This window comes from Anomaloglossus baeobatrachus, chromosome 2 (genome assembly GCF_048569485.1).
Source record: "Anomaloglossus baeobatrachus isolate aAnoBae1 chromosome 2, aAnoBae1.hap1, whole genome shotgun sequence".
Taxonomy (NCBI): Eukaryota; Metazoa; Chordata; class Amphibia; order Anura; family Aromobatidae; genus Anomaloglossus; species Anomaloglossus baeobatrachus.
The window spans coordinates 630,708,631-630,728,384 of NC_134354.1; positions in this window are offsets into that span (position 1 = coordinate 630,708,631).

Sequence of the window (19,754 nt, forward strand, 5' to 3'; positions counted from 1 at the left end):
GCAGTGCCAGGTTGTGCAATGTCCTCTGCAGAGCTGTTTTCTGGCGTCGAGCTCCTGGAGGACTCGTGGGCAACCTCCTCATTACTGTCCACAGCACCGTCCTCCCTCTCTTCGGCTCCTGCTTTAGCATTGGCCAGTTGCATAGCTCTGCTCCTGGTGCCATCAGCCATTCTTGCAGACTTTTGGTCACTGACACAGAACTGACACCTGATGCACCCACACACCTTACAGTATCTGCACTCTGACACTCTAGTGTTGAGCTAGTCTGAAGACCCCAGCAGCCACAGCTGCTGCAGGCAGTCTTTAGTGTCTGGGAGTATGGGTCTCACACTCACACACACTATTATCTCGATCCCACCGCTATGCCACCAATATGTCACAAACCACCGGGGGGGTCACTCAGAAATCCCCCGCGCTGGCTACCAGTACGTCACAATCGGGGGGTAACAAGTGGGGGTCACCCCTCCTTTATACCTCCCGACCGACAGAGCACGTGATGCGCTCTCTAGCGCCCCTCTTATAGTCAGGCCAATTATGGAATTGCCCGACAATAAGCAAGGAGGCCGCTATACTACTTATGCCGATTATTGAAGGGTCCCCGGTGAGAGTAGGGTATATATTCCCCCGACCTCCGCGGGCGGAATATATAAAATCTCCCCGAATCTCACTGGCCTCCCCACAATAATCCTTGGCACAAACTCGCTGCCACCAACCGCTTCACGGTAACTATTAGCCGAACACACAGACGTGGGATTCAAGATCGAGATAACAGAACAGCCCAAGATTAATTATATGATTTAATCAGCCTAAAGCACACTAGAACTACAATATATACAATAGGGAATCTACAGAATATACATATGTCAGAGTACAGTTACAGATAAAGCATGTTTTACAAACAGGTATGCAATTCAATCAGTTACCTTGTGCGTCTGGCCACAGGGGGGCGCTGTAGACCAGGTTTCTAGGAACTCCCACAGATGTTTCCTGCACGTGACCCCCAGCGAAAGAACCCTGGAAAATGGCCGAAGTAGGGTTATCAACCTGGACAAATCCAGGTCCCCTCCTACCTTCGTGACCTCAGAGGGAGCACTGCTCCACCCCTGGCTGGAGTTATGGACAAAATCCACAACATGGAATATGGCCATAACTTGGCCTGGGAGCGTCGTAGGCGGACGCCAATGCTCTCATTGTGACAGTTATGAATTTAGCTACAGAACGAGGGGACTCATGACCTGTCTGCCAGTTCCCCATTGGCTGATATCACGCCTGGGGCATTTCCCAATGTCCTGCTCCCATAAAAAGGGTGTGCCGGCATCGTCCGCATGCGGAGACACCATTTTTATGGTTGCCATATTTATCGGAAATATGGCTTGCGACATATGAACCATTTTTTACTGGAGTCGTTCTGTCTGCTAGTTCCATAGCCTTGCTAATGAGATACAACTCTTGTTACAGGGTGACGGCAGGGAGTCATCCTGTGTCCATTGTTCCCACACCACCTCATCTCCATATCACAGGAGATGGCCATGGGATTTGTTGCTAAACCAGTTGTGTGAAGGAAAGGGGGGGTGACACCAGGAGAGGGCTTCCTGACATACTTGAATATCATGATTTATCGTCATATCTCCGGATTTACCTCACAATTATGTAGTCTGGTTGGGAACCCAAACTTTAGAGCAAAGTCATTGAAAATCCTCTCTGCCGCCGTCTTGCCAGACTTATTGATGGTTGAATATGCTTGAGCAAATCGAGTAAAATGGTCCATCACTACTAAGATGTATTCATATCCACCTTTACACGTCTCCAGATGCAAAAAGTCAACTGAAACCAGCTCAAATGGGTAAGTCGTTTGGATGTTGCCCATAGGTGCTCGACTTGCTGTGTTAGGACGCTTATCTTTCAAACAACCACACTCTCTGGTCACAAACTTCTCGATATCTCTCTGCATGTACGGCCAGAAGAACCGTTCCCGAACCAAATTTGTAGTCCTTTCTACTCCTAGATGTTCCATGTCTTCACGTAGTTCTTTGAAGACCAGTCAATGGTATCTTGTTGGTAGTACTAGCTGTTGCTTCTGTCCTCTTTTTCTATACAGGATACCATCTGTGCTGATGTAGAGCTTTGCCCGTTCTCTACATAAGACAGCTACTGCTAGTGACTCCGTATCTCTTTCTCTCTTCCTTGGAAACCGGTTTTGTTCCACATAACGTAGAATTCTGCTAATTATCTGATCTTCCCATTGAGCTTTCCGGATTGTTTCTTTTGATAACTGTTGGATGTACATAGGGTGATCTTGTTCTGGTGCTTTCACGGTAGTTGCTACAGTCAACGGACACCACAACAGTGTGCATTCCTCATGCTGCACTTGTACTGCTTGAGTGGTGCTCACAATAGCTTCTGGACTGACTTCTTTGGAGCATTCTTGCATGAACTGTTCAGGCTCTATTGGCATTCTTGATAATCTATCTGCATCTGCATTGCATTTTCCTGGCCTATACTTGATACTAAAGTTGAAGTCAGCTGGTTCAGCCACCCATCTTTGACCTGTAGCATTCAATTTAGCTGTAGTGAGGACATAGGTCAAAGGGTTGTTAGTGTATACCTCAAACTCCTAACTGTAATAGAGATAATCTCTAAATCATTCGCAGACAGCCCACTTCAATGCCAGGAATTCCAGTTTTCCAGAATGAAGATGGTACTTTTTCTCAGCATCTGTCAACGTTCTGGAACCATAGCCGATGACTCTCAATCTACCATTTTGATGCTGATACAGGGCAGCTCCAAGTCCCATTTGAGAGGCATCACAATGAAGAACAAATGGTTGGTTGAAATCAGGATATGCCATTATAGGTGGTTTTACAAGGTAATCTTCTAATTCTTCCAATATCTTTTGGTGATCTGAAGTCCAGATAATTGGTTGCTGAGCAGAAACTGTGTTTTTTCCTTTAGGTCGAGTCCAGCCGGTGTTCTTTTCTTTTCCCACTAATGTGGCTGACTTTGTTGTCCCTCCCAAGAGGTGGTATAACGGAGCGGCAATCCGGGAAAAGTTCTGTATGTAAGTCCTATAATAGAAGAGGAATCCCAAGATCTTCCTCAATTCTCCCACATTTGATGGATGCTTGTCTTTCAGGGCCATTACCGGAGCGATTTCTGCTGGGTCCATGGTGTATCCATCCCCAGACACAATTTTTCCCAGAAATCGAACTTGTCTTCTGAACAGTTCACATTTTTTGGGGGTTAGCTTGACTCCATGTTGCTGATAACGTTGGAGTACAGTCCTCACATGCGCCACATGTTTGATGAAGGTCTTGCTGTGTATCACATTGTCATCTAGGTATGGCTGGCAGATATCATCTCTTAACCCCTCTAGAGAGGCTTCCATGCGCATCTGAAATTCTGCCGGGGCAGAGCTGAGCCCAAATGGTATACGGATCCACTCATACAATCCCCAAGGTGTGATAAAGGCTGTTAGTGATCTACTGGATTCTTCCACAAACCCTTGGTGATACGCCTTGCCCTGGTCCAGAACTGAAAACCAGGTACTTCCTGACAAGCTATCTAGCATATCTTGAATCTTTGGTATTGGGTGCCGGTCCGGGATTGACTTCCGATTTAGTTCCCGGTAATCACAACAGAGCCTCAGTGTGCCATCCTTCTTCCTTACACAGACAATAGGAGAGGAGTAGGAAGACTTTGATTTTTGTATCCAACCTCTGTTAATTAGATCTTGCAGATATTCCTTTGCTTCACGGTGCAACGGTTTGGGTACGGACACATAACTTCTGGCTACTGGGGTAGAGTCTTTCAAGTTGATCTTAAGCTGTAATGACGGAATACACCCGATATCAGAGTCATCCTTTGAGATTGCGCGACACTCTTCTCTTAACATCTGTTTCGCTACTGCTAGCTCTTAAGTACTTAGATGTTCCAGGGGTACTGGAGGGTCCCAAGCTGCTAAGGTAATTTGTGAAGTTCTCTCTCCTGGGCACACTTTGCTTCGTGGTTCAGAAACTAAATTCACTGTAGAAATTTGGACTGGTCTAACACTGGCCGGATACACCGTCTTAATGGTTTCAATGTGACCTAACACAGTCTCAGGGTACAATCTCACTTCGTGCTTTGTCATATTTATTACCAGCACTGTCACTCTCACAAAACCACCAGTAGGAATCGTAAGCACAGTCTCTCCTAGGATGAGACCCTCGGGAAGTTCTGATGAGTCTCTCGGCACAAACAGTCTCTTCTGCATTTTTCTTCCCGTTCGACCCTAACTCCACACCTCACTCCCACCATTTGATTTGCAGGGATGACAGTTGACCGCAGGCCTACCTTTACTTCTTTTATGTCCATTGTGTTTTGTGCTCTACTTAATCCACGAATCACATTTTCTGCCACGACTCTAGGAATGGCCAGCGATTTGGCTACCGCCTCCAACACAGGTGTCCCTGATTTGTATTTCTTGATAACATTGTAACCCAGGATAGGTTCTTCCGCCACATTGGGATTATTGGAGACAAGAAAGGGTACCAATAACTAAATAGCATCGCTCTTCTTTGTGGCACTGAGTTGAAATGTCACGTCTACCCAGCCTATAAAAGGGATCTCGGTTTGATTGACGGCTTTGCCGTGGAGATCCACCAGTCCTAACAGTTCTTTTAGTGGACGAAGGCAGGTGTGTGGCATATGACACCTTCTCCATTCTTCATTTAGGAGGCTCGCTTGGGCACCTGTATCCCATAGCGCTTTCACCAGGAGTCCATCTAAGTTGCACTGTATGAAGCATCTTTCACCAATTAAGTTGATGAGGCTATCCTTACTGACCGAACAATCATCTTGCTTCCAGAAATGCATGGTCTGACTTCCACACTGGGCATTAAGAAGCTGATAGTTTTCTCCCTCTTGGAGCTGTCGAAGACGGTCACACATCTGGGAATAGTGCTGATGCAGTCATTGTATCTCATAAGCAGTTCTGGATGTTGATGATATTTGTGTTCGAGGCTTCATCCATGTTGCAGTTGCCAGTCTCCCCGCACTGGCAACCTTCTGTCGTTTAACCCTAAAGTGTCGTGGCACTTGACATTCTCTGGCATAATGCCCTTCTTCACCACATCTTAGACAATGGCAACAGACAGTATTTTGACTTGACGATCGGCAACTCTCACAAGCAGGACATCTTCCCTGTTGAAACCCACTCCTGAGTCTGAATGTTCGAGGCTCAGGCATGGTGCAGATAGACTTCTTCACCTCTGTCAACTCAGCTCGGAGTTCTCCAATCATTTCTTTCCAGTCAGCGCCGGCTGACTTTTCTATCGCTGGCGATTTGATGTTCTCTCTCTGTCGTGATACTGGAGAGTCTCCAGGATGATCTTCTGACTGAACGCTAGGAGTCTCCAACTTCATCTGCTTCATTTTGGTTGTTTTGGTAGTGGAGCCTTTCTTTAATTTCTGTTCACTCTCTGACTCCAAACTGGCTGCCTCATTCATCTTTTCAATTAAGACCTCATCCAAAATATCTGGATCTTCTAGATACTGTTTCATCTGTAGATTGATATCTTTGCTAATTAATCCTGTTCCTAAAGATCTCAAACTTTTTTTGAACTAGCCCGGCATCAAACCTTTCCTCCTCCTCTACATCACGGGATGCAAGGATGCAAACAACAGTCTGTCCTTCAATTCGATTGCTCTGAACAAGAAACCTTGAGGAGATTCCCTGTGTTCCTGTGCGATATTAATGAGTTGGTGGAACAGCTCTGAAGTGCTTTCTTCTTTATAGTGCCCCTTTAAGATCATCTTCAGTTGTGGGAATGTCAAGTGACTTTTCATTTCTAGCATATTTCTGAGATTTAGTCCTGGGCTGATAGCTTTTACCACTGCCTCGATGATCTCCTCTGGCTGGTAGCCTTTCTGCACTCCTGCATCAATCTGGTGCAGCAAGTTAGTATAAGACAGTTTCTCCTTCTACTCTCTTTCTCCAATCTGTCCAAGAATCTTAAAGTCTTTTTTTATGGTGATTTGCTGTGTTAGGGAGGTCTGCCTCCCTGGTTCAGAAGTTCCAGCAGATTGCTGCACAGCTGTTCTTAAGCCTGCTTTACACGTTGCAATTAGTTGTACAATCGCATTTGCGATGTGACACGCCCAGGTTGCATACGGGATCTAATGAGATTGCACGTAGGTCGTTCATTTGCTGTCACACGTGCGTTAGTAGTCTATGTTAAATTGATCAATTTTATGTGCGATCCTTTAGATCATGTGTTCTGCAACGTATGCATTGGGCACCTTTTTTTTTTTTTTTTTTTTTTATTTATTGACTTGACAAGCGTGTGTAATGTGTAGGGATGCGTTTTTACTATGTCATCTGCCATTCAGCTCTGCTACATGGCCGCTGACACCAGACACAGACAGCCATGTAGCAGAGCTGAATGGCAGATCACAGCAGACACAGACAGAGCCGCACTGTCAGAATGAACTCGGGTAAGGGTGAACTTCCCCCGACTTCATTGTCATGCTGCGGCTCTGTCTGTGTCGCGCCCTGATTAGCGGTCACCTATGAAGGACTCACCGGTGACCGCTAATCCCCTGAGTAACTGAATTCTGAATTGAGCATCCCTCTCTCATACTCACCGATCCCCGATCCCCAGCGCTGCACGGCATTCACACTGCTCCGGCGGCTTTTACTATTTTGAAAAAGCCGACCGCCCATTAAACAATCTCGTATTCCCTGCTTTCCCCGCCCACCGGTGCCTATGATTGGTTACAGTGAGACACGCCCCCACGCTGAGTGACAGGTGTCACACTGCACCCAATCACAGCAGCCGGTGGGCGTGTCTATACTGTGTAGTGAAATAAATAATTAAATAATTAAAAAAAACGGCGTGCGGTCCCCCCAATTTTAAAACCAGCCAGATAAAGCCATACGGCTGAAGGCTGGTATTCTCAGGATGGGGAGCTCCACGTTATGGGGAGCCCCCCAGCCTAACAATATCAGCCAGCAGCCGCCCAGAATTGCCGCATACATTAGATGCGACAGTTCTGGGGCTGTACTCGGCTCTTCCCGATTTGCCCTGGTGCGTTGGCAAATCGGGGTAATAAGGAGTTATTGGCAGCCCATAGCTGCCAATAACTCCTAGATTAATCATGTCAGGCGTCTATGAGACACCTTCCATGATTAATCTGTAAATTACAGTAAATAAACACACACGCCCGAAAAAATCCTTTATTAGAAATAAAAAACACAAACATATACCCTGGTTAACCACTTTAATCAGCCCCATAAAGCCCTCCATGTCCGGCGTAATCCAGGATGGTCCAGCGTCGCTTCCAGCGCTGCTGCATGGAGGTGACTCCTCTCTTCAGATTATACAGAATCTTGTCTATCCTGAGCCTCCTTATTTATATCGACTGTTTCTCAAGAAAAACACTGATCTAACCCACTGGTCTGTTCCCTCAAATCTCTCTCACAGATGTTTTTTTCCTGGTTGTCATGGACACCACTTCCTTTTCCCAGCATTCCCTGGAGCTCCACAACTACTTCCTGTCTCCTTTTCACATTATTAATCCCGCTAGTTGCTAGCTGATTCTACATTACAATACAGCTTCTATGGGTCACAAATATACTAGTTGGGAGTACTTGTACTATGTCTGCACCCATGTATTTAACCCCATGACTGCTGTATGCCCGAGTTTTAGCTTATGTGTTAGGTATATACCCATTTTTTTAGTCATTTTTTGAATTGTCAACATCTTAGGTTTTTATCTAAGACTTGGCCTCTTTATTGATATCTCCAGGCCTGGCTTGCCTTTTTATACATCTACCCCTTTATTATGCACCTTCTATTTAAAGTATTTGTGTGTAATCAATAATTGCTATGTCAATAATAAAATACATTTTTTTAAGCAATATTACTCGTGTTTTCTCCTGGTTTTCTATGCTATTTGAGTAGTTCACAGGTCAAGAGTGATCCTTGATTTAGGGTCCTCTTGACTCCATGTTAATTTGTCGTTTATGGATTTAACGTTTGTTCCTATAGATGAATGCTTATCGTAGTATCATTTGCCTCTATAGAATCCCCAGCTGAGTACTTTCATCTGCCACACCTGAAATTCTCCACTGAACCCCAGTGTCCGGTACGTTTTGTGTGGTTTTCATAAATGAAAATCGGTGCGAGTGGAGTGCGATAAAATATCGCATTCCACTCGGACCAATATTAGCCTGTGTGTCAGCGCACATTAGCGATTATTTTCTCAGCTCTAATTGGACCGAGAAAACAATCGCAGCTTGCTGCGATTGTAATGCAAGACTCTTTCTCTCGCACCCATTCAAGTGTATGGGGCGAGAGAGAAATCCCACTGCACTCGCAGTACACTGGTGCAGTGCGAGAATGACAATAGCCGGCTACGGAGGAGAGAGGGAGATAAACTCCTCCCTCCCCTACTCAGCACTGGCCCGCCCCTCCTCAGTGCCGGCTCGCTCCCCCCCCGCAGCTGAGGTCCGCTGGCACGGTCGAACCTCAGTCGCAGGGACACTCGCATGACACTCAGCTCTGCTGTACTGCCAGCGTGAGCCAAGTGTCATGCGAGGGAATCGCATTAATCCCCGTGTGGCCCCAGCCTTATCCTTTCTGTTGATTATAGCTGGTCAGCATGCCGTCGTGCATTGGGCATGGTTGCACCTACTCCTGGTACAAGAAGGATCCCAATGTAACATTACATAGCTTTCCACGGGACCTTAACACATTAAAGTCTTGGATAATAGAAACCTAGCAAAATTTTGAAGACATAGATGTGTTTTCACAACATGTTCTGGAGGGAATTAAAACCGGAGTTTATCACATATGTTCTCAGCATTTCACTGCTAACTCCTATGAGCAGTGTGGCTTTACAACGTATGTGAAAAAGGGAGCAGTTCCAACCCTTTTTCCTGACCCTACAACTCCTACAACTGGTGTTAACACAGTACAGAATGAACCTGCGGAACACAAAAAAACAGAAAGTGAGAACTGTCACTACTATTATAACAGATGCAGATGTAGGCATTCTCCAGGCAAGCTTTGGTAAAAATACAAACTTTGGCAGTGCTATGCCATTCACCTTAGGGATTAACCTCAGCAGCTTGTCACTGTTATCAAGAAAAGTTGGATGCCTTTTTCTATCGAAAACATCTGTGGATACTTTTATAGAATATTTTCCTGGTCAGGTTCACAAGAGAACAAACACTGATCCGTTCTGGGGAACAGAGAATAAGGAGGTTCAATGTTGTGAACGGAAACCACATCAAAGTATTGGACTACAATGCAACCTAGCAAACCTGTCTCTACTGGAGAGGTGAGGGACTGACAGCCGGACTGCAGAGCCACCACACCGCTCTTCTCCACGCAGAGCTATACAGTTAGTAGCATCACCTTCCAAAGATTAATCAATTGTTACTTTATTCAAACTATCATGCACTTCTGACACAACATAAACGGAAAATCATATACAAAATAGAAAAATTCATGGATGACAGAATTTACCTGAAGCCAAAGTTCTACTTTGACAAATATCGCTCAGTGCTTACTGGCTTAACCTCCTTCACAACCAATGATGTATATACAGTTAGGTCCAGAAATATTTGGACAGTGACACAATTTTCGCGAGTTGGGCTCTGCATGCCACCACATTGGATTTGAAATGAAACCTCTACAACAGAATTCAAGTGCAGATTGTAACGTTTAATTTGAAGGTTTGAACAAAAATATCTGATAGAAATTGTAGGAATTGTACACATTTCTTTACAAACACTCCACATTTTAGGAGGTCAAAAGTAATTGGACAAATAAACCAAACCCAAACAAAATATTTTTATTTTCAATATTTTGTTGCGAATCCTTTGGAGACAATCACTGCCTTAAGTCTGGAACCTTAATATATTCAAAAAATGGTCTGGCTCACTAGTATGGTGCTCAGGAGAAAATAGGTCCATATATATTGAAAAAACTCCGGCACACTATGATGTATCAATTGTATTTTATTTTTGTGAGGCAAATCCCGGGATATGAAGATGAATTATGACTTCCAGTCATAATCGCTCATCACCCCCTGGCAGTGCCCCCCTCCCTTCTTGTTCTCAATGTCCAGCATCTGTGAAGGTGTTACACCTCCATGGCCATCTCCTGTGATATGGAGATGAGATGATGTGGGAACAATGGACACAGGAGGACTCCCTGCCGTGACCCTGTGGTAGGAGCTGCTATCTAATTAGCAAGCTTGGAAGTATCCAGACAGAACGACTCCAGTAAAAAATGGTTCATATCTCGCAAGCCATATTTCCGATAAATATGGCAACCATAAAAATGGTGTCTCCGCATGCGGACGATGCTGGCACACCCTTTTTATGGGAGCGGGAGCTTGGGAAATACCCCAGGCGTGATATCAGCCAATGTGGAACTAGTAGACGAGTCATGAGTCCTCTCATTCTGTAGCTAAATTCATAACTGTCACAATCAGAGCATTGGCGTCCGCCTACGACGCTCCCAGGCAAAGTTATGGCCCATATTCCATGTTGTGGATTGTCCATAACTCCAGCCAGGGGTGGAGCAGTGCTCCCTCTGAGGTCACTAAGGTAGGAGGGGACCTGGATTTGCCCAGGTTGATAACCCTACTTCGGCCATTTTCCAGGGTTCTTTCGCTGGGGGTCACGTGTAGGAAACATCTGTGGGAGTTCCTGGAAACCTGGCCTACAGCGCCCCCCTGTGGCCAGACGCACAAGGTAACTGATTGAATTGCATACCTGTTTGTAAACCATGCTTTATCTGTAACTGTATTCTGACATATGTATATTCTGTAGATTCCCTATTGTATATATTGTAGTTTCTAGTGTGCTTTAGGCTGATTAAATTATATAATTAATCTTGGGCTGTTCTGTTATCTCGATCTTGAATCCCACGTCTGTGTGTTCGGCTAATAGTTACCGTGAAGCGGTTGGTGGCAGCGAGTTGTGCCAAGGATTATTGTGGGGAGGCCAGTGAGATCCGGGGAGGTTTTATATATTCCGCCCGCGGAGGTCGGGGGAATATATACCCTACTCTCACTGGGGACCCTTCAATAATCGGCATAAGTAGTATAGCGGCCTCCTTGCTTATTGTCGGGCAATTCCATAATTGGCCTGACTATAAGAGGGGCGCTAGAGAGCGCGTCACGTGCTCTGTCTGTCGGTCGGGAGGTATAAAGGAGGGGTGACCCCCACTTGTTACCCCCCGATTGTGACGTACTGGTAGCCAGCGCGGGGGATTTCTGAGTGACCCCCCCGGTGGTTTGTGACATATTGGTGGCATAGCGGTGGGATCGAGATAATAGTGTGTGTGAGTGTGAGACCCATACTCCCAGACACTAAAGACTGCCTGCAGCAGCTGTGGCTGCTGGGGTCTTCAGACTAGCTCAACACTAGAGTGTCAGAGTGCAGATACTGTAAGGTGTGTGGAGGCATCAGGTGTCAGTTCTGTGTCAGTGACCAAAAGTCTGCAAGAATGGCTGATGGCACCAGGAGCAGAGCTAGGCAACTGGCCAATGCTAAAGCAGGAGCCGAAGAGAGGGAGGACGGTGCTGTGGACAGTAATGAGGAGGTTGCCCACGAGTCCTCCAGGAGCTCGACGCCAGAGAACAGCTCTGCAGAGGACATTGCACAACCTGGCACTGCTGGACAAGATGAGGAGGAGCTCGCCCAAGGGTCCTCAACGAGCCAGGTGCCAGTCCTCCGCTCTGCAATGGACAGTGAATCACCAGGCTCTGCAGCGTGCCGCAGATCACCACTTGCCAATCCCTCCGGCCTGAGAGGTGCAGAGGCCCTCCTTCAAGCTGCCTTGGCCAGGCTTATGGCTGGAGACCGGGATACCTACGAGATACTCATGGCCGAGCGTGGGCGACAGGCAGCGCGTGACGCTGAGGCTGCGGAGCGGCAAGCAGCGCGTGACGCTGAGGCTGCGGAACGGCAAGCAGCGCGTGAGGCTGCGGAGCGGCAGGCAGCGCGTGAAGAGCGAGAGCGACAGGCAGACCGTGACTACCAGCTGCAGCTAGCTCAGCTCCGGCCCTCATCAGCCACATGTGACCTTCAAAACACCAAACTTCCAAAGGTCCGTGTTGAGGACTTCCCAGTGCTGGAGAAGGATGGAGACTTGGACTCTTTCCTGACTGCTTTTGAACGGACTTGCTTGCAGCACCATCTGGACAAGGATCAGTGGGCCAAATACCTGACCCCCCGTCTAAGGGGTAAGGCCCTGGATATCCTTGGGGACTTGCCTGCTGAGGCAGATCAGGGCTACGACACCATCAAGCGGGCCCTGATCCAACAGTACAACCTCACTCCAGAGTCCTACCGCAAGAAGTTCCGGAGCCTACAGAAGGGACCAAAGGACTCCTGGGCTGACCACCGGCGGGCACTTGCCCGAGCTGCCGACCACTGGACCCAAGGCCTGCAGCTTTCCACCGGACCGGAGATCCTGGACTTGTTCATCACGGAGCAACTCTTGTGGCACTGCCCTGAGGATCTCCGCCAGTTCATCCGAGACCAGAAGCCAAAGGGGTCCACGGCTACAGCTGCCCTGGCCGATGACTACACCAACAATCGGGCTCCTGAGGCCAGGAGAGCAGCCACCAGCAGCACCTGGAGAGGGGGTAAGATGAATTCTGCGACTGCCCCACCTGCCCCTAGATTGCAGGGGGTGTCCCCCTCAACTCCCCTCTCCAGGCCCGTGGCAGAGCCAAGACGGTGCCACCAGTGCAACCTACCTGGCCACTTCAAGGCCATGTGCCCTCAGCGTCCCAAGGCCCCGGCTCCGTCCCCGTCCCAAGGGCCGCCCAAGGTGTATTGTGTGGGTGGGGGTGGTGGTAGGTCCCTGGACAGCTTCCAACCTGTCACCGTCGGCCGGTCTGTGACCATAGGACTGCGAGACAGCGCCTCGGAGGTGACTCTGGTGCGGCCTGAGATGGTGTCCCCCCAAGACTTGATCCCTGGAAAAACCCTCGCTGTCTCCGGGATTGGAGGCATTGACCCGGCGCTGCCTGTTGCTGACATTTATGTGGACTGGGGCGCAGGGCGAGGGGTGAGAGAGGTGGGGGTAACTGATCGGATCCCTGCAAACGTGCTACTTGGGACAGATTTGGGGCAGATAACCTCCCAGTTTGGGCCCCCACCAAGGGCTGAACCTTCAGCCCGTACTGACATGACTCCTAACAATGTTAATGTGTTATCTATGAATGATGTAAGGGAGGAGGGAGTGAACTCTGATATTTCTGCTTGCATAGACACCATAGACACACACTCAGCTGCAGCTGTGACAGGGGAGGGGGTCAGAGAAAGGTGTGACAATGCCTCTACAAGTAACCAGCCAGTGAGCTGGGATCTGTTGCCCTCTGCAGGGATAAGCAGAGAGCAGGGTGCTGCAGGGGGGGACCAGTGTGTGGGGTGGGGGCTACCACAGCAAATGTGGGGTCCTCAGAGATTTCACAGCGGGGTTCTGTTGCTGCAGGAGGGGAACAGGCAGGTGAGATTGGGGCCGGTCCAGGAGCGGAAGTGCTCCCAGGTAAGATCTCGGTGCATGGTTCCCCCACAACCGGGGTGTCAGGAAGCCAGGTAGGTCTGCCTGAACCGGCGACTTGGTCAGGAACGGAGGAGGAGCAGGCACGACCCACGGTCGCAGCGGCTGTGGCCGCTGTCACCCGCAGTGGGAGTGCTGGAAGCCAAGGGGCCTCCCGGAGGTCCGATAGCTCTTCCCCTTCTGACCAAGTGGCAGCCGAGTCAGGTGGAGGCCAGGACACAGGTCCCGGGGTACTGACCAAAGATGTGACAGTCTCGTCGATTCTGGCCACTTCTAGTCAGGGGTTTCAGGCAGCGTTAGAAGCTGACGACAGCCTGAAAGCTCTAAAGGAGCAGGCGGCACAGCCTCCCTCGGACTCGGACCCGGAGCGAGTGGTCTGGGACCAAGGACGGCTGTACCGGGCCACGGTCCAGCAGGGTTCACCGGAGGCGTGGCCCAGGGACCGACAGTTGGTGGTACCCTATCCGTTCCGGACGGAGTTGTTGCGGATCGCACATGAGATTCCGATGGCCGGACACCTAGGGATCGCTAAGACCAAGGCCAGGTTAAACCAGCATTTCTACTGGCCAAAAATGGGGGCCGATGTGGCTGCCTACTGCCGTTCGTGTGAAACCTGTCAGAGAGTGGGGAAGGCGGGGCCACACCCCAAAGCCCCACTAGTATCTCTGCCAATCATCGATGAGCCTTTCAGGAGGGTGGCTGTGGATCTGGTCGGCCCGCTGGCCATCCCCAGCAGCTCCGGGAAACGCTTCATACTGACGGTAGTGGACTATGCCACCCGGTACCCAGAAGCAGTGGCCTTGTCGTCCATTCGGGCTGACAAGGTGGCCACCGCATTGCTGGAGATTTTCTCCCGAGTGGGTTTTCCCCAGGAAATGCTCACTGACCGGGGGACCCAATTCATGTCCCAGCTGATGGAGGCCCTCTGTAAGCAGGTCCAGGTGCGACATCTGGTGGCCAGCCCGTACCATCCACAGACTAATGGCCTGTGCGAGCGGTTCAATGGCACCTTAAAGCAGATGCTTAAGATGTTGGTCGACTCCCATGGGCGTGACTGGGAGCGGTATCTCCCACACCTGTTATTTGCTTACCGGGAGGTTCCACAGGCCTCAACAGGATTCTCACCGTTTGAGCTCCTGTACGGGCGACGTGTGCGGGGCCCCCTGGCTCTGGTGAAAGAGGCTTGGGAAGGGGATTTGGCCACCCCTGGAGTGTCGGTTATCGAGTATGTCATGCGCTTCCGGGACAAAATGCAGGCCTTGACGCAACTGGTACACGACAATATGGCTCAAGCCCAGGCCGATCAGAAGCGTTGGTACGACCAGAACGCTTGTGAGAGGACCTACCAAGTGGGTCAAAAGGTGTGGGTACTGGTCCCCGTACCACAGGACAAGCTTCAGGCAGCCTGGGAAGGCCCATACCTCGTGTACCAGCAGCTCAACCCTGTAACGTACCTGGTCACCCTGGACCCTGCCCGTGGAAGGCGGAAGCCCTTCCATGTGAACATGATGAAGGCACATCATGAGCGGGAGGCATGTGCGCTCCCCGTGTGCAACCTGCCCGAGGAGGGAGAAGCGGAAACCCTCTTGGATATGCTAGCCCAGGTTAGGGCAGGCGGATCCATTGAGGATGTGGAGGTTGGCCACCAGCTCTTGGAGGACCAACGGTCCCAGCTGTGGGCCACCCTACACCCCTTCCGGGGGTTGTTTACCAACCAGCCCGGAAGGACTAACTTGGCTGTCCATCACGTGGACACTGGGGATCATCCCCCGATCCGGCGTTCAGCATATCGGGTCTCCCTGGAGGTGCAGCAACACATGCGCCAGGAGATTGACGAGATGCTGAAGCTGGGGGTGATCCAGGCATCCAACAGCGCTTGGGCCTCGCCTGTAGTCCTCGTCCCTAAGAAGGACCGAACCACTCGGTTCTGCGTGGACTACAGGGGGCTCAATGCTGTCACAGTCGCCGATGCGTACCCAATGCCACGCATCGATGACCTGCTCGATCAGTTGGCCGGGGCTCAGTACCTGACCATCATGGATCTGAGCCGGGGATATTGGCAGATCCCCCTGACTCGCAAGGCCAGGGAACGCTCTGCCTTTATTACCCCATTTGGACTGTACGAGTCCACGGTGATGCCATTCGGGATGAGGAATGCCCCTGCCACTTTCCAGCGGATGGTCAACACCCTGCTCAAGGGACTTGAAGGGTACGCGGCCGCGTACCTGGATGACATTGCCGTCTTCAGTCCCACCTGGGAGGACCACCTAGAGCATCTAGCACAGGTGCTCAGGCGGATCCACCGGGCAGGTTTGACCATCAAGCCGGGAAAGTGTCAGCTGGCCATGAGCGAGGTCCAGTACCTCGGTCACCGGGTAGGCGGGAGAACACTGAAGCCCGAGCCTGAGAAAGTGGAGGCCATCGCATCCTGGCCCACCCCCAGGACCAAGAAGCAGGTGATGTCCTTCTTGGGGACCGCCGGGTACTATAGGAGGTTTGTTCCACGCTATAGTAGCCTGGCAAAGCCCTTGACGGACCTCACCAAGAAGAAGCTGCCCTCTGCAGTCGATTGGACAATGGACTGCGAGACAGCCTTCCAGGCCCTAAAGGACGCCCTGTCCAGCCCGCCCGTGCTACAGGCAGCCGACTTCACGCGGCCGTTTGTAGTACAGACCGACGCCAGTGACTTCGGCCTCGGTGCGGTGCTCAGCCAGGTGGACTCTGCGAGCCAAGAGCACCCAGTCTTGTACCTGAGCAGGAAGCTGTTACCAAGGGAAGTGGCCTATTCCACGATGGAGAAGGAGTGCCTGGCCATAGTGTGGGCCCTGCAGCGTCTGCAACCCTATCTATACGGGCGCCACTTCATCGTGGAGACGGACCACAATCCCCTCAGCTGGTTGCACACCGTCTCTGGGACGAATGGGCGATTGTTGCGATGGAGCCTTGCGCGCCAGCAATACAACTTCACCATTCGCCACAAAAGGGGCCGTGACCACGGTAACGCAGACGGGCTGTCCCGACAAGGAGAGGTCGCGGACGGGCGCACGGGGGAACACCGGAGTGTGCTGCCCCCTAGCGCCCTCAAAAGGGGGGAGGTGTGAGGCAAATCCCGGGATATGAAGATGAATTATGACTTCCAGTCATAATCGCTCATCACTCCCTGGCAGTGCCCCCCTCCCTTCTTGTTCTCAATGTCCAGCATCTGTGAAGGTGTTACACCTCCATGGCCATCTCCTGTGATATGGAGATGAGATGATGTGGGAACAATGGACACAGGAGGACTCCCTGCCGTGACCCTGTGGTAGGAGCTGCTATCTAATTAGCAAGCTTGGAAGTATCCAGACAGAACGACTCCAGTAAAAAATGGTTCATATCTCGCAAGCCATATTTCCGATAAATATGGCAACCATAAAAATGGTGTCTCCGCATGCGGACGATGCTGGCACACCCTTTTTATGGGAGCGGGAGCTTGGGAAATACCCCAGGCGTGATATCAGCCAATGTGGAACTAGTAGACGAGTCATGAGTCCTCTCATTCTGTAGCTAAATTCATAACTGTCACAATGAGAGCATTGGCGTCCGCCTACGACGCTCCCAGGCAAAGTTATGGCCCATATTCCATGTTGTGGATTGTCCATAACTCCAGCCAGGGGTGGAGCAGTGCTCCCTCTGAGGTCACTAAGGTAGGAGGGGACCTGGATTTGCCCAGGTTGATAACCCTACTTCGGCCATTTTCCAGGGTTCTTTCGCTGGGGGTCACGTGTAGGAAACATCTGTGGGAGTTCCTGGAAACCTGGCCTACAGCGCCCCCCTGTGGCCAGACGCACAAGGTAACTGATTGAATTGCATACCTGTTTGTAAACCATGCTTTATCTGTAACTGTACTCTGACATATGTATATTCTGTAGATTCCCTATTGTATATATTGTAGTTTCTAGTGTGCTTTAGGCTGATTAAATTATATAATTAATCTTGGGCTGTTCTGTTATCTCGATCTTGAATCCCACGTCTGTGTGTTCGGCTAATAGTTACCGTGAAGCGGTTGGTGGCAGCGAGTTGTGCCAAGGATTATTGTGGGGAGGCCAGTGAGATCCGGGGAGGTTTTATATATTCCGCCCGCGGAGGTCGGGGGAATATATACCCTACTCTCACTGGGGACCCTTCAATAATCGGCATAAGTAGTATAGCGGCCTCCTTGCTTATTGTCGGGCAATTCCATAATTGGCCTGACTATAAGAGGGGCGCTAGAGAGCGCGTCACGTGCTCTGTCTGTCGGTCGGGAGGTATAAAGGAGGGGTGACCCCCACTTGTTACCCCCCGATTGTGACGTACTGGTAGCCAGCGCGGGGGATTTCTGAGTGACCCCCCCGGTGGTTTGTGACAATTTTCATAAATTGATAATTCAGCTATAAATAACGTTTCGGCTCTTGCCTTCTTCACAACTGAAATTTACATAACAAGACATAATGGAAAAAATCAGTACCAATATTCATTCATTTCATATTGATATCAACCAAATAGCATACAACATTACAAAAAATCATCATTTTACCTAATTGGTGTATATGAATAATATCAGAAGAACATCAGACGTATGAAACCATTTGTATCTGGAAAAATAATAATAATGCCCATATTTTAGGAATCATAAGCATCAAGAGAAATATCCTAATAAATATATTAGGAAAAATTCATATAAATTATATATCTCAAAGAGCGTATCACCAATGTCAATCCGTGAACCCCACAGAAACATTGTTTGTGAACCAATGGATAATCAGAATAAAAGATGAAAAAGCGTCATTACCTTCATTATGACAAATAATACATGCTTATAGTTCTCAAAGAGGAAATGATGAACCGCTATGGAGCTGGAGAGGTAAAGTGAAAAAGATACTATCAGTGTAAAAGAATCAAATAATTACAAAAAAAGCCGCAGCAAATCTTATGAAAATAGGATCCAGAGTGACAGAGTGCCACTCAACAAAGGGTTAACAAGGAGAGTAAACATGACATACCTGTTTAGCTGGGGATCAGCACATATGGGTGCACATATGGGTGTGCGGACGCACATAGCGTTTGCACACTCATATGTGCACATATTATAGCTAGAATTCCTTATAATAATGTCTGTTGGGGTTTTAAAGTTATATCCCCCTATTATTATGTATATTATGTATTTTTATATCACATTATAATGTATGTATGCATATTGGCTATACGTATTCAGTCACATAAGTATATTTCTTATGACTATGCAAATTACTATATAAGTATATACACAGAGGATTAATTGTGGTTATAAAGAGTCCTATCCTTTATCTCTTCTCTTTTTCAGATGCGTACTTGATAAATTTCGCTTTATAATGAGATTCCGGGAGCCGTGATCCACTTTCATTTGTTTTGCACTTCTGCGCATGCGCGCACTTCCGGGTACACTGCGCACGCGCGGCTTGCGTGCCATTCACTTTCAAGCGTTCCACACACAGGAAATTAATTAATTATGCCCGCCCCTTAGCACATTTAAACCCCAGCGCGGCCACTTCACCTCGCACTTCACCGCTGATCCCCAGCTAAACAGGTATGTCATGTTTACTCTCCTTGTTAACCCTTTGTTGAGTGGCACTCTGTCACTCTGGATCCTATTTTCATAAGATTTGCTGCGGCTTTTTTTGTAATTATTTGATTCTTTTACACTGATAGTATCTTTTTCACTTTACCTCTCCAGCTCCATAGCGGTTCATCATTTCCTCTTTGAGAACTATAAGCATGTATTATTTGTCATAATGAAGGTAATGACGCTTTTTCATCTTTTATTCTGATTATCCATTGGTTCACAAACAATGTTTCTGTGGGGTTCACGGATTGACATTGGTGATACGCTCTTTGAGATATATAATTTATATGAATTTTTCCTAATATATTTATTAGGATATTTCTCTTGATGCTTATGATTCCTAAAATATGGGCATTATTATTATTTTTCCAGATACAAATGGTTTCATACGTCTGATGTTCTTCTGATATTATTCATATACACCAATTAGGTAAAATGATGATTTTTTGTAATGTTGTATGCTATTTGGTTGATATCAATATGAAATGAATGAATATTGGTACTGATTTTTTCCATTATGTCTTGTTATGTAAATTTCAGTTGTGAAGAAGGCAAGAGCCGAAACG